This window comes from Quercus robur, chromosome 7, assembly GCF_932294415.1.
Source record: "Quercus robur chromosome 7, dhQueRobu3.1, whole genome shotgun sequence".
NCBI lineage: Eukaryota > Viridiplantae > Streptophyta > Magnoliopsida > Fagales > Fagaceae > Quercus > Quercus robur.
Genome location: NC_065540.1, coordinates 45,257,163 through 45,271,025, shown reverse-complemented (window position 1 = coordinate 45,271,025; position 13,863 = coordinate 45,257,163). Strand labels below are relative to the sequence as shown.

The 13,863-nt window shown below is 32.6% G+C and overlaps 1 protein-coding gene and 2 long non-coding RNA genes across 6 annotated transcripts in view; 2 read left to right on the top strand and 1 right to left on the bottom strand.

The window, feature by feature from the left end:
• LOC126693641 (DNA repair protein recA homolog 2, mitochondrial-like) overlaps positions 1-3,389 on the top strand; it is a 51,335-nt gene extending 47,946 nt beyond the window's left edge. For 2 of the 3 annotated variants that reach the window (XM_050389699.1, XM_050389700.1), the window contains exon 9: positions 1,583-1,766. The gene's annotated coding sequence lies outside the window, so the exon portion shown is untranslated. Of the gene's footprint in view, positions 1-1,582; positions 1,767-2,698 lie in introns of those variants that run through there. The other variant, XM_050389703.1, reaches the window with a different exon arrangement.
• The window catches only part of LOC126693644 (uncharacterized), a 76,646-nt gene that overhangs the window by 40,537 nt on the left and 22,246 nt on the right, over positions 1-13,863 (bottom strand). Inside the window, exon 2 of the long non-coding RNA XR_007645442.1 lies at positions 1,320-1,394. This is a non-coding gene — a long non-coding RNA (uncharacterized LOC126693644). The remainder of the gene's footprint in view (positions 1-1,319; positions 1,395-13,863) is intronic.
• LOC126693649 (uncharacterized) lies at positions 4,876-7,118 on the top strand. 2 transcript variants are annotated; one of them, XR_007645450.1, is made up of 3 exons: positions 4,876-5,781; positions 5,919-6,484; positions 6,607-7,118. It is a non-coding gene; the product is annotated as an uncharacterized LOC126693649 (long non-coding RNA). The 2 variants fall into 2 exon arrangements; XR_007645451.1 differs by having other exon boundaries at positions 6,598-7,118.

The window sequence follows — 13,863 nt, the reverse complement described above, 5'->3', positions numbered from 1 at the left end:
TACCTCTTGTTTTTGAAGTTTTTTCAGGTTTTCGTGGAAGATTCTTCTAAGGAAAAGGGATTCCTTTAGCTTAAAACTTCTTTTCCTGGTGAGATTTTAGAGTTTGAATGTAAAAAAATCCATGATGATGTGAAAGCAACAAATAAAGACATTGAATTATCTCCAAAATTTTTGCTCAAGAATGCAGGACCAAGCCATATCACATCGTTTGATGTTGCTTTGTCAATTGTCATGGATAGGAGCTCCTACTATCTTTTAGTCCTTGCAGTAAGGTTTTTCCAAATACTCACTTTTTCTTTATAAATGTTTTCTATTTATTTAACATTAAGCTACAATTATTAATATTTTGTACTTAGCAACATGTAATAGTGAATATTAAAACTGTTTGCATCACCATATTAGTGATAGCAATTTAGAATTAGGCATCTTATGAATATAAATAGCAGCATGGATATTTACTGATGTTGTCTGTCAGTAATGGAGAATCTTGCTACCAGTTCACTCCATAGATGGTAATGACAGTTAGGAATCCTACAAGATCCATTCGTTCTTTTTTCTCTAACAGATAGTCAGAATTTCATCTGGGTTCAAATCGTACTAAGAGGTCCACTAGAAAATGAGTACTAATGAACCTTGTATGTATACTATAGCATAAATTTATAAGACCACACTTAGTGATTGGCATGTTCGGATTTTCCATTTTCTTTTACTTTAAAAAAAAAAAAATTCTTTTTTTCCCTTTTTTGGGTGTACATTAGATTTGATATGGCAATTGTTGCCTTGGAGTGCTTTTGGTTCTGAGTCCAAAATTTCTTGCACTTTAAATGTTTGTGGTGTTAGTTGTTCAAGTTTCATTAACACATTAACTAAAATTGCAACTGCAAAGTTGTCAGTATCATCATAATTTTCTGTCATTTAAAGAAAATATACCCAAAAACTATAGGTGGCCAAATCTCCGTATGTTAACCTATATTGATTGGGTTTGCAGTTTGTTTCATCGTTGGAGCCTATATTATTACAACTTACTCAATGTAGACAAGAAAAGAGTGTTGAGTTATTTGCACTCTGTTATTATCTTTCTCAATATTTATCTTTCTCGATATTCTTATGCTTTAATACCATCCTGCATGTTTGGATTTTTTAGGTAGCTGCCCTTCTCCTCCAATGTTAACTTGGATCATATGATAGTTGACACCTTCCAAGATGTACAATCATGAATAATAACACAAGAACTTACAAGAATTCATTCCTCATTCTACCAATCTCATTCATAAATTTTCTTCACCAGGTTGAAGACAATACATCTAGTCATGTTTAACCTCCTTGTTTATATGTTATAAGCTGTATCTTATCAGTTGTAGCATGGAGGAAATCCATTTACCTGCCCATATTACCTTTTATTTCCAAGTCCAAAATCATGGCAACGTTTTGGACATATGGATGAGGTCACCTATGGTGGGAATGCAATGAAATTCTATGCAATTTTATGACTGAGGATGATAAGAACATGACTGCTCCAGATCAAGGATAAAGTCAACCTTCTGTCACTTTTGATAATGAGGGGCATTAATAAGCTTGCAAGGTTCTTAGAGAAATATTATTTTTTTAAAAGTCATGCTGCCAGTCACTTTAGGAGTAACCATTTTGAATTAATATTCACCTCACTTCTACCTCACCTTTTCATGGAGATAGTTTCTCTGTGCAGTTGTGTTCTATTAATTGTACTCTCATTGTGTGTGTAAGAACATTAGAGAAAACTTCATAGCTGAGTATCTACTAACTTGAAATAATGAACCAAATTATTGGTTGCTACCCTCTTCCTATAGATTTTTCTTGCGAAAGTCACGGTTTCAATCATAAAGGGCCATATTTCTATTGAATTAGTGGTAACCTTGAAATATATTGTCTCATTTATGTCTATATAGACTTTATATTTTATCATATAATGAGAAGGGCATCCACTTTTCTTGGTGAATTTGTGCATATGGGGTTTCAAGTGCATGGTGTCACTTTGTGATTGATGGTGTCAATATCTAAAATTTCTGCAGTCTTCTTAACAACATGAAGACAGATCATAAACTGAGTGGAAAGATTAAGACAAAAGGCAATTAAGAAAAAAAGAAGAAGATTCATGTAGCAATTGAAGCATAAATATAAATAAGACATTCGACAGTGAGCAGCCCATGCAAACTGACAGTGCCAAGATAGCCAAGTATTTGGGTAAGATGATTGGGCTCTTAATAAATCTTCCTAGATGCATTTCCTTGAAAATTATGTCGAAATTTTGAGAAGGCTATTGCTTTTGTTGACAATTATTTGATCTTTGCATAAAATTTGGTTGTGGAAGCTCTTGAATACATTATAGATGGATAAATAAATTTTATCATGGACAAGAAAAGGGGCTGAAATCTTTTGTGTACAATATTATTTTTGGATTTTCATATTTTCAGTAATTTTGTTCCATTTTATTCAGGTAAATGATTTATTTATCAACTAAACATATAATGAGGCATTCCACAGTCAGAAGCTCATGTAAACTGGCAGTGTCAAGAGCGCCAAGTATTCTGGTAAGATGATCGTGCACTGGATAAATGATTTGTTTTCACTATCATCTTAATTTACCTGTTTCCTCTTTGGTCAATGAGGTAATATTGTATTGTTTTAATTTTTTCCCTTCGAATAATTTTTTACTTTTCAGGTAACTAGTTTTGGGGTATGCATGCAAATGAGTTGAAAAGTAATCTTGCATCCTTTAGTAAAAAGGCTGAATGGGGGATGCAATTTGGCAGAGGCTTTTGCTCTTAAGTCTGAAGAACTGGCTTGTGAACATGGAGTCATCATCAAGGATGAAAGCAACTACTTCAGAGATGGGGAAGTTTCTCGTCACAAACCTGAAGCTAGACAATATTTGTTCGAAAATGATGGAATCCTTGATAAGATAGCATGATCTTAAGAAGACAGTCATTTGGAAGAAAAAGAGTATCAATGTCATATTCTTGAATAGATGAATTATACTCATATATGGTTGATGTCAAATTACCTGGCCACTTTTGAACACATGAAGTGACTTGAAGGATCTTTGCACTTGAGATTACAAGAATCGAGCTCTACAAATACTAATGTTGCTCTTGATGTGAATTAAGCATTTGCAAATCTTAACAATTTAAGTTGTTTCAAGTGAAAATGCCTTTTGATTATCTAAGAAGAATTGGGTCTTTCTAGTCGGTATTGGGACTAAACTGTTAGGAAAGTTAAATCTCCTATCATTCTTGGCTGGTTTATCTTGTAAAATAATTTTGAATACTTTATAATGAATTATAATTCTTTGTTTTAATATTATAGTAATCTTAATGATCAAAGAAAGCATCATTTATGAGTCTTTAGCATCAGTTATATCTATCACTATGTTCAGGTTTGCTTTGTTTACTATCCTAAATTTGCAAAATAGTTTTTTGACCAATGCTTGTTAGACTAGCTATTAGTGTTTTATGTAGTATGTGGATCCAAGCCTCCAACAATGTTTGGCTATGGCTTTACTTTGGGGAAGGGCTTAGGTTTTTCAATTTCCTCATTCCTTAGTATCATAAGAGATATTTATTATTGTGTGTTTTTCTCTACTTGTATGGAGTTACCCAAATGAGAATTTTTGTGTGTTTTATATGTTTATTCAATTTTTTTTATTCATATTTGTGGAAATTTGATCTTTTTAGCCATATGGTATGAATTACCTAATGACATTGAAAATTCTGGTAAATCCAACTCTGTGAAAAGCTTAATGGTGATAGAAGTGGAAGACTACCAAGCAAGATGTTTGCTTTACCCTTCAATTGCTACTTCCCAATATTAATTCATTTTGTAAGTTTTGAGTTTTATACACCCAACGGGTTGTCATCTTTATTGGAGGGGATTGTGTAGTCTCACAGTCCTAAGAGGATTGAAGATTGAAATTGTCATAGCTTGTATTAAAAATTCTTGGAAGATACTAGTAAGGACATGGCAAGTATAACCTCTTACCATAGTGATTAATATTCACATAGGCATAGAGGATGTTTAGGTATGTGCAAATTCTTTCCCCTCTTCTAGTTCTACTCATTTTTTAGGAGGATAAATTCTTAATAAGTCACAAGTTAATCATAATCAACTAAGACATCTAAAAGCTATGAAAAAGTATGTCCTTGTTTAAACTGAAAATTTCATTGGGTGGCCTATCTCCTTCAAGTTTTGGGTTTGTGAAACTTTTATTAGGGATCTTTTAATTAAGTCTTTGGCTTACAATGTTGAGGGTGACTAGAACTAGTATAACCAAATACTTTATTAATGAGAACTATTCTCAGTATTAACGCTATCTAGTGATAAAAATAAATTTTCATTCTTCCGTTAGCCTCTAAGTAATAATAACAAGAAGCATATTCCAAATAAATCTTAGACTAATTGTTTAATATATAATTGCAATTTACACATTTGAGCATCATATTCCAACAAAGTCTTAAAATTCAAAATAAATCAAACTGACAAGTTAAAAATATAATTTTCAAATTATCAATAGTGTAGGTTGGAATTGTTTATGTTTTTGATAATTTCGCCAAATCAAATTCGTCCCAACCTAAGCTTATAATAAAAATAAATATAAAATTGGACCTAACCCAACCTATTACTTTATCAATCCAAGACATCAGGTCAGATTTGTTAGATGAGTGGTTTGAAATATACTTTTGCTGTTGTGCTGATTATGAATTTATTACTGACACAAAGAAAAGGTATAACAAAAAGATCAAAACCCCCACCCCCCCCCCCCCCCCAAAAAAAAAAAAAAATCAAACCAATAATGGCCCATTCATCTTGGGCTTGGGCCAAGAAAACTACAAAGTTCCAAAGAAGAGCACGAAGAAAAACCATGAACATCACAACAATGACAGCAACAACAGAACTCTACCGAAGTACAGAACACAGAAAGTGGAATTATCAGAAATGGGTTTCTCACTTTCTCTACCTTCTCAAGAAATCCCTACGAAAATGGGTTTCTTTACACCTTCACTTATGAACAATCTTCGTCTCAATGCCTTCAAAAGACCTCGCCTTTCCACTCTACTCTGTTCTGCTCTCTCCACCAGCTCTCTCTCTCTCTTTCTCCTATTTTATTTCACAGTTTTTGTGGTAAACTTTCTGGGACATTGTGATTTTCTTGGTTTCTGTAGCTGCAGAAGTTTTGGGGTTTGTTTGATTTCAATTCCTTTGTGTTATACCCAATTTCGGAATATCTAGAAATTGCAAATTGTGAGAAACTTAATTTTATGGAAGGCGATGACTACCCAACCAGGCTTCGAACACTCGTATTTTTCAAGTGCCACAATTAGTGACTTTACCCCAAGGGCTTAAAGGATCTGCCAACACTTGGTGGTATTGCCGGAGTGGCTTCCCAATCTAAGTTCTCTTCGCAAACTTAAGATTTGGGATTGCCCAAAATTATCGTCTTTGCTAGAAGGTTTTCATTTTCTCTCTCTAAAAGTGAGCTGAACATGGTGTTAAAGAATTTACTTGGTCTGTATTTTCTTTCTTAGAGTGGATGCGATGGTAAAATATGAAATTAAAAAATTAAAACAAATTAATCCACACATAGCTTGCAATTTGAAGTCATATTATCAAGGAAGTATGAAATCTATATTTTTGTGAAATTGGCATTATTTTGAATATATTTGATTCTTCTTGTTTCTAAATAGACAGATGTTCTTGGGAGATTGTTATCTCAAAAAGGGATGTTCCTTGTGCTTAAAATTGCAACTGGTGAGATATATATATTTTTTTAATTTTTAATTTTCAATGTTCAACCTAATGATTCCATTGGATATACATTTCATAATACCAGTGGGTTTTCTTCAATTTATACTCATCTAATGATTCCATGGTTTAAAATGTTGCAGCTTATCAATTCAGCAATAACATGCAGCACGGAAAGTCTTAGCCTTCTCTTGTATTGTAAATAATTTTAATAATATTGTGGTGTGAATTAAGGGTTGTAATGGTTAATGGAGTGATGTGTGTTTATATTTATGATGTCATTCATATTTCATGTATTATCTAATTTGCACAATGTTTCAGTAACTTGAGTCATGTATTATTGATTGTTTGTCTCTGCTTCTTGGTTATTGGAATAACTCAAATGAAACTCTCTGTTGTGCTATATCTTTTAATTAAATTTTTTTTGAATATTGATCTTTTGTCGTATGGTGTAAAATACCTAATGGTATTAGAATATTTGGTAGGCCGACAATATGAAAAGTTGAATTTGATGGAAGTGGAAGGCTACCAAGAGGTTTGCTTTAGCCATTAATTACTGGTTCCGAATGTCAATTTCTTATGAAATTTTGGTATTTTATACTTTCAGAATTGTCATATCTACTGAGGGGGATGCATGGCCTTAATGCCCTAAGAGGACCGAAGACCGAAGATTGTTCTAAATCAAGATGAAAATTCTGAGGAGATATTGGTGAGTATTGTATATAGTTCGCCATCTATATCATAATACCATGTAAATTTTTCCTCCATTGTTTGTTGAGATTCACACAACTTTGAACATAATTGACTCCTCTTGTTTTGAAGTTTTGTTAGGTTTTCATGGAAGATTGTTCTAAGGAAAAGGGATTCCTTTAGCTAAACATCTTTCCCTGGTGAGATGTCTTAATGTGACGAAATCCATGATGATGTCAAAGCAACTAAGAGACATTGAATTAGCCATTAAATTAGCTTAGTGTCTCATTGTGTGCCCTTTTTTGAATCTGTCTTTCTTATAGGTCACACACATTTTCATTGCAATGGTTTATAGCTCACGACATGCACCTATGATTGTAGGAAACAGACAGCATAAGTAGATCTCCATGCTGTTGAATTATCAAAAAAAAAAAAACAGCATGGAGATCTACTTATGCTCTCTGTCAGTGATGGATGGTCTTGATCATGATTTTGACTTAATGATTACTAGTTAACCTTGTGATTATAGGCACAAATATGTAAGGTTATACCAAGTTCTTGGCATGTTAGGATTGCCTTCTTGTTTCTTTTGGGTATGAATTATCGGAGATTATTCATTGAAGAAATATCATTTTTTACTGGGTTTACTTGAACATGTAGGTTTTGAAATTTTTATTCACTATGGAGGTAATCTATAGAGCAATTTTGGTCAAAGTGGTAGGTATCAAAAAGGGACTTTTCATAGTTTAATTGCTCTTGAATTATGGTGATGAGTGATAAATTGTTGGCCTGGACTGGAGTACTTTTGGTTCCAAGTCAAGAATATCTGCACTTTAAATGTGTGCTTCTGGTCTCACTATAATGCATTTTACTTATTCCTGGTAGTCGCTTCATTGTTTCCTAAGTTTCCTTTGAATGCAAAAAAAAAAAAAAAAAAAAAAAAAATCTCAACTTTTTCCTTTGAAGCAAAGCCAACTTAGAAAGAATATTTTCTCCAGACTGTTGTGTTTATTTTGTGTTTGAAGGGGGGTGGGTTGAATTTATATTGGTGATGATAGTGTGAGCTGATAGGTGGAGAGTTGGTTCACGTGGATTGTGTGAGAGGGAGGTTTTTCTTTTCTCAAAGAGTTGGACAAATTAAAATCAAGGGAGGCTGAGATCATGAGATAAATAGTAGAAGGAACCTGATTTTTTTTGGGTAGGAGTAACAGAGGCTCTCACCACCAAGTGACAGTGGTGAACAATGGTGGAGTGAGAGAAAAGGTGACTAAAAAAGAGAGAGGGACTGTCAATTAGAGAGATGGTTGGGGTTTTGTTTTAGTTGGGTTGGGGGAGAGAGAGGGAGAGAGAGAGTGGTTAAGTTCTACCTGTGGTTAGAGAATTTGGTGAGTTTGGCCGGTCATGTGACAGTCACATGACCTAGGACGCATGTTGGCTTCATAAGTTGCCACCTAACCATGTTTGCTGCAACTCCTTGTCCATTAATTATTTCTAGAGGTATAGGTTTTTGGTTCTTTCATTTGTATTCAAAGCCTCTCAAAAAATAGCCTCTTTCACTTTAGGTCTTAAATCATTTGTTAAAATTTGGGAAGGTGAAAGACTATAGAGCTAGAGGAGCATGGCACATGTATGAAAGTTTTAGTAATAAACATGAAACTTAGCACAACCCCATCAAGATAGACTTTTTCAAAATCATTGATATCTTAGAAAATGTTGAGCTCTGTTTCCTTTGACGTTCTAAATCTGCAAAACAGTGTTTCAATGCTTGTTGGATATTGGCTATCAGTGTTATTGTATTATTTTTAGTGCCAGAGTTACGATAAATTTGCGTAACGTAATCAATAGAGAAAATTTACTTTTTATTTTTAAAATAATGATACAGATGTAAATTGAAAATACACAAAATGAAAATGAAAGCGAAATTGATTTTTAAGCATGAGCTGTATGACCAAGCCCAAATCAAGAAGCCAATGTCCAAGTTTAAAGAGTCAGGCAAAAATTAAAATCAGTATTGCATATCTGTCCAAGGAGGTCTAGTATACGCACTAGTTAACATTATGTCAAGGAGCAGGACTATGGCTCCATTTTGAAAGCATCGACTTGGAATTATTTCTCATGTCAATGAGGGGACCAATAAAAGAAAAAATCTAAATTAAGATATGGACACTGTCACACTCGGGAATTTGCATTTCTCTTACAATTACACGTACGTGATCCACAAAAAACCAAACATTTCAAATCCATAGTATTTGAATTTAAAGTGCATTTGAATTTCAATTGGGCTTTATAATTTTCATTTCTCATACGCAGCCAAACAAGAACAACCAAACCACCTTAATTATAGGCCTTTCATTTTATATCTTTGATTCTTTGCAATAGAAACTGTAAAGAAACATGAAAGGGCAATTTACATTAAGGAATAAAACAAATTCACCAAATTATATCATGGTATTAGTGAATTTAGCATCAACTTATTTAGCTTTTTGTTAAAAGTATCCTAAAGTAAACTTGTATTTTAAAAAAAAAAAATGAGATATTTTTTTTTTTTAATAAATTGTACATAAAACTTGTCAAAGTTGGAATTTAATTGGTATTTGAATTCCATTTAGGCTTAATTTTTAAAGAAGCAAGCAAGCAAGCAAAGGGCCTACCTTTGTGAAATTCTGAAGCACTGATGTTGACTGAAAAGAATAGGAAACAGTGAAGAAGAAACATTGCACTTTCCTGTCTCGTATTATAGGCTTCTGTTCGTCTTATGTTTTCTTTTGCTACAAAAGATTTGTTCACACTCACTCACTCACCAGTATCACTACTGCAACACCAATCTCATTTTACAAAGTCACAAGCTACTGTAACTCCTCCTTTCCTCCACGTCTGGTTGATCATCTTCACCTGTGGAACTTAACCACTCTTGTTAGGTAGAGTATATCCATATAAGAGAAGTCTTTAGCCTACAAAATCAACCATTGATAAAATGTGAGGCTTAATTCTCTTTGCCTCTCCTTGTGATTCAAATCTAGCAACTAGGGATGGAATCAGGATTCAAACTTAGGGGGGCTGAAGTTCTTTGTTCATAGATTTTAAAAAATTGGAATATCAATATTAGAGATTGGCAGCCTGCATCTTAGTTCTTCAGTTATGGTGACTCTACATTTTTCTTTTCTAAGATGATAGCCCTGCTTTTTATCTTAAGAAAGTTTGAGAACTGTTATAACAAATTAGTAAAGGCTCAACCAACAATTCCCTCAAAAAAGAAGGAATTATTAGAAGATATTCAAAATATTTCGGTGAAAAATTAGTAGATAAATTTATAATTTACAATTCATATTTTGGTAGTTTAAACAATGGCATTTCATAGAGAAATTTCATTGGTTTGGAAACTGTTGGTAGTTTAGCCTTTTTTAAGTACAATTATATACTACTTAGTCCAGAGGACTTAACTAAAGTCCATTTAATAAATGATCAAAATCATCATTTCATTAGCTATATTCAGCATAGCTTTTGTTAAGGCTAATATTTCCACCCTTTTGGTGAACTTTCTTTTGAAAGTATACTTTTCTAGCTATTGATAAGCAATTTATTTATAATGGAATTGTTGTTAATCCATCATCTGATGTCCCGATATCTTAATTTTAACTAAACTTCTTGTAGATTAAGCCCATCCGTCTTGATACACTAGACAAATATACTTCTAAATTTACAAAGTATGGTGCTTAAAAAAAAAAATTAAGATATACATTTATTAGTACCAGTTTTCTTCAAATTATACTCATCTAACAATTCCATGGTTTAAAATGTTGTAGCTTATCAATTTAGCAATAACAAGTAGCACAGAAAGTCTCAACCTTCTCCTGTATTGTAAATAAGCTTTATAATATTGTGGTGTGAATTAAGTTTGTAATGGTAATTGAGTGATGTGTGCTTCTATTTATGATTTCATTCATATTTCATGTATTATCTAATTTGCACAATGTTTTAGTAATTTCAATCGTGTTATGGATTATTTGTCTTTGATTCTTGGATATTTTAGTTACTCAAATGAAACTTTCTGTTGTTCTTTATTGTTTAATTAAAAATATTTGAAGTTTGATCTCTTTGCCGCATGTGTGGAATACCTAATGACATTAGAATATTTGGTAAGCTGACAATGTGAAAAGTTGAATTTGATGGAAGTGGAAGGCTATGAAGAGGTTTGCTTTAGCCATCAATTGCTGGTTCCGAATGTCCATTTATTTTGAAATTTTGGTATTTTATATTTCCAAATTGTCATATCTACTGAGGGGGATGTATGGCCATAATGTCGTATGAGGACTGAAGGCTGAAGATTGTTCTATATCAAATTGAAAATGACAGGGGGATATTGGTGAGTATTGTGTATAAATTGCCACTTATATCATATCACCACGTGAATTTGGCCTCCATTGTTCATTGAGATTCACATAATTTGATATACACTTTACGCCTCTTGTTTATGAAGTTTCAGGTTTTCGTGGAAGATATTTCTGTCCAAGAAAAAGTTATTCCTTTAACTTAAAACCTCTTTTACTAGTGAGATGTCAGAGTTTGAATTTGACTACATCCATGATGTCAAAGCAACAAAGAAAGACATTGAATCGGCCATGAAATTGGCTTAGTTGCTTGTTTGCAATCCCTTGTTTGAATCAGTCTTTCTCATAGGGCATGCATGGCTCTCTCAAAACTTGCTGGTGACTTTGGTAGAGAATATGTGTTGCTATTGCAACATTTTTTTAGTTCACAAGATGCACTTGTGATATCTACTGACTCATTAAAACTTGATAAAGCTTGACTACTTCAAAAATTTCCAAACCCTTAAATTTTAATTCCATAGTTATTGTAAACAAAAAAGAACCAGCTTTAGTTATTAATCTCATTTCACACTTAAACCTTGATTCCTTTTGGATGTTAGTTAGGCTAAATCCACTCAATGTACTCTTTTGACTTCTAGATTTAGGTATTTGTTACTATTATGTTGGGTTAAAGATTGACTTCTAAATTTATTTTCTTTTCTTTTTCTCCCTTTTGACAAATCAAACACAAAATTTTAAAAATTTGTAATCTTTTCACTTCCATTTCTGAAGATGAATCGAACATAGTGTAAGCGAATTTACTTGGCCTATATTTTCTTACTAAGATCGGATGTGAAGCTAAAATAAGAAATAAAAAAGGAAAAATAGATTAACCTGAACCATGCATAATTTACAATTTGTACTTTGTAGTCATATTATCAAGGAAATATGAAATCTATATATTTGTGAAATAGACATATTTTGAATATAATTGATTTTTCTTGTTTCTAAACAACAAATGCTCTTGGGAGATTGTTCTTTTAAAATGGGATATTCCTTGTGATTAAAATTTCCGATGGTGAAATATATCTTTAATTTCAATTTTCAAATGTTCAATCTATTTAATTGTTATATTATAAACAATGTCTTGAATGAGCAATATTCGAACATTCTAAGTATGACATTTTTGGAATATTATATAAAATGAGTCATACCTTCAGGCTTCAGGTTTCAAATTGTCTATATGCTTTGCTCTTCATGATCAAAAGCTTGATTAGCAAGCTAACCTCTTCTCCATACCAAATTTTATTATGTGTTGAAGGAATTGTACATCATCCAATCTTTTGTGCAAATGAAACATATTGTTTCCAAATTTACAAAGCATGGTGCCTAAAAAAATAAAGAGAAAGATATCTTAATTTTTTGTTAACACCAAAACAAAATGAAGCATACTTGTGTTGATTATAACTTTATAGTACCCCAAAAATACCTCGAGCAAGTGAGTTTGCTGTTTACGTCACCAAGAAAAGGAATTAGATAGATCCCATAACGGCCTGTTGATCTTGGGCTTGGGCCTTAGACCAATGGGCAATAACAGAAATACAGAACTCAGGAAGTGAAATCATAGGAAATGTGTATTAAGCTATGTTTCCTTTGATGTACTAAATCCACAAAATTGTGATTCGTTGCTTGTTTGATTAGCTATATTATTTTTAGTGCCAAACTAATGAGAAATTTGCGTAAATTAGATGAATAGAGATAATTTACTTTTTATTTTTAAAATAATAATGTATATATAAATTGAAAATGCACAAAATAAAAAATGCTAGTGATACTGATTTTTAAGAACGAAATGTCCAACCAAGCCAAGAAGCCAATGTCTAAAAATCCGAAAAGTCAGACAAAAAATCAGTATTGCATATATCACTCTGACCAAGTAGATCTAGTATACGCACTACTTGTATCTCAAATTTCTATGTCAAAGGCTCCATTTTCTAAGCACCCACTTAGAATTTTTCTCATAACCGATAAACACCTTTTGTATATGCTATTTGAGTTTACTGTTTGGTTATTGTGGGTATTAATTTTGTGTCCTTGAAGGAGTAATGAGATGGTTGGCGGTCAAATTTGTCTTCATTCTTGGACTTGAAATTGTCTATAACATGTCCACAACCTGTTTTGGGTTGTTGGGGTTCTAAATACAGGTCCACAGTCAAACTAATTTTCCTTTCAGGATCCACCTATTTATATTTTTCATTTATGAGTTTCACACACCATATTTGGGAATGAAACAATACTTTCCACCAAGCTTAATGTATACAGGATATGGTATATTGGTTGATCATTTTCTCCTGTGGAACTTAACCACTCTTGTTGGGTAGACTAGATCCATATAAGAGAAGTCTCATTAGCATATAAAACCAACCATTGATAATTTTAGCAAAAAAAAAAAACCAACCATTGATAAAATTTGAGGCTTAATTCTCTAGGGCACTTCCTCGTGATTCAAATCTAGCAACCACGTAGTTGTGTGGCCATAGGAAGCTCTCAAAGAGACCCATTACTTCGATCCAAGTGCCAATAGGTCGTGGGTTTGAGTGCTAATACTAACCCATACTTTCTAATATGCAGAAATCATGGTAATAGGACCGAGAAGCAGCATGCCCTATTGTGTGTCGATGATATCAAAAAGCCCAATTGATAATGTACTACAAGTGTGGAGCAATAATTACAAATGCCAGCCTTCCTTTTTTTTTTTTTTTGGGAAGAAAAATTAAAAAAAAAAAAAAAATATATATATATATATATATCTAGCAACTTCAAGATAGGTTGTGCTGTCATATCAGCATAGCTGGCAAGTAAAACAACATTAAAATTTAAGAACATTAACGTGTTGAAGGATTGATGCAACCTCCTACAATCACGCTCCAGTTGATGGATTGGGATCAGGGCAATTTCTAAGTGCAATTCATCCCAATCCTTCACAAAAAATTTTTATTTTATTTTTTACCTTTATTTATATTTTATATTTAATGATTAAGATTTAAAGTTTTTTTTTTAATTTTAATATGCTTTTTGACGAGCTAGAAAT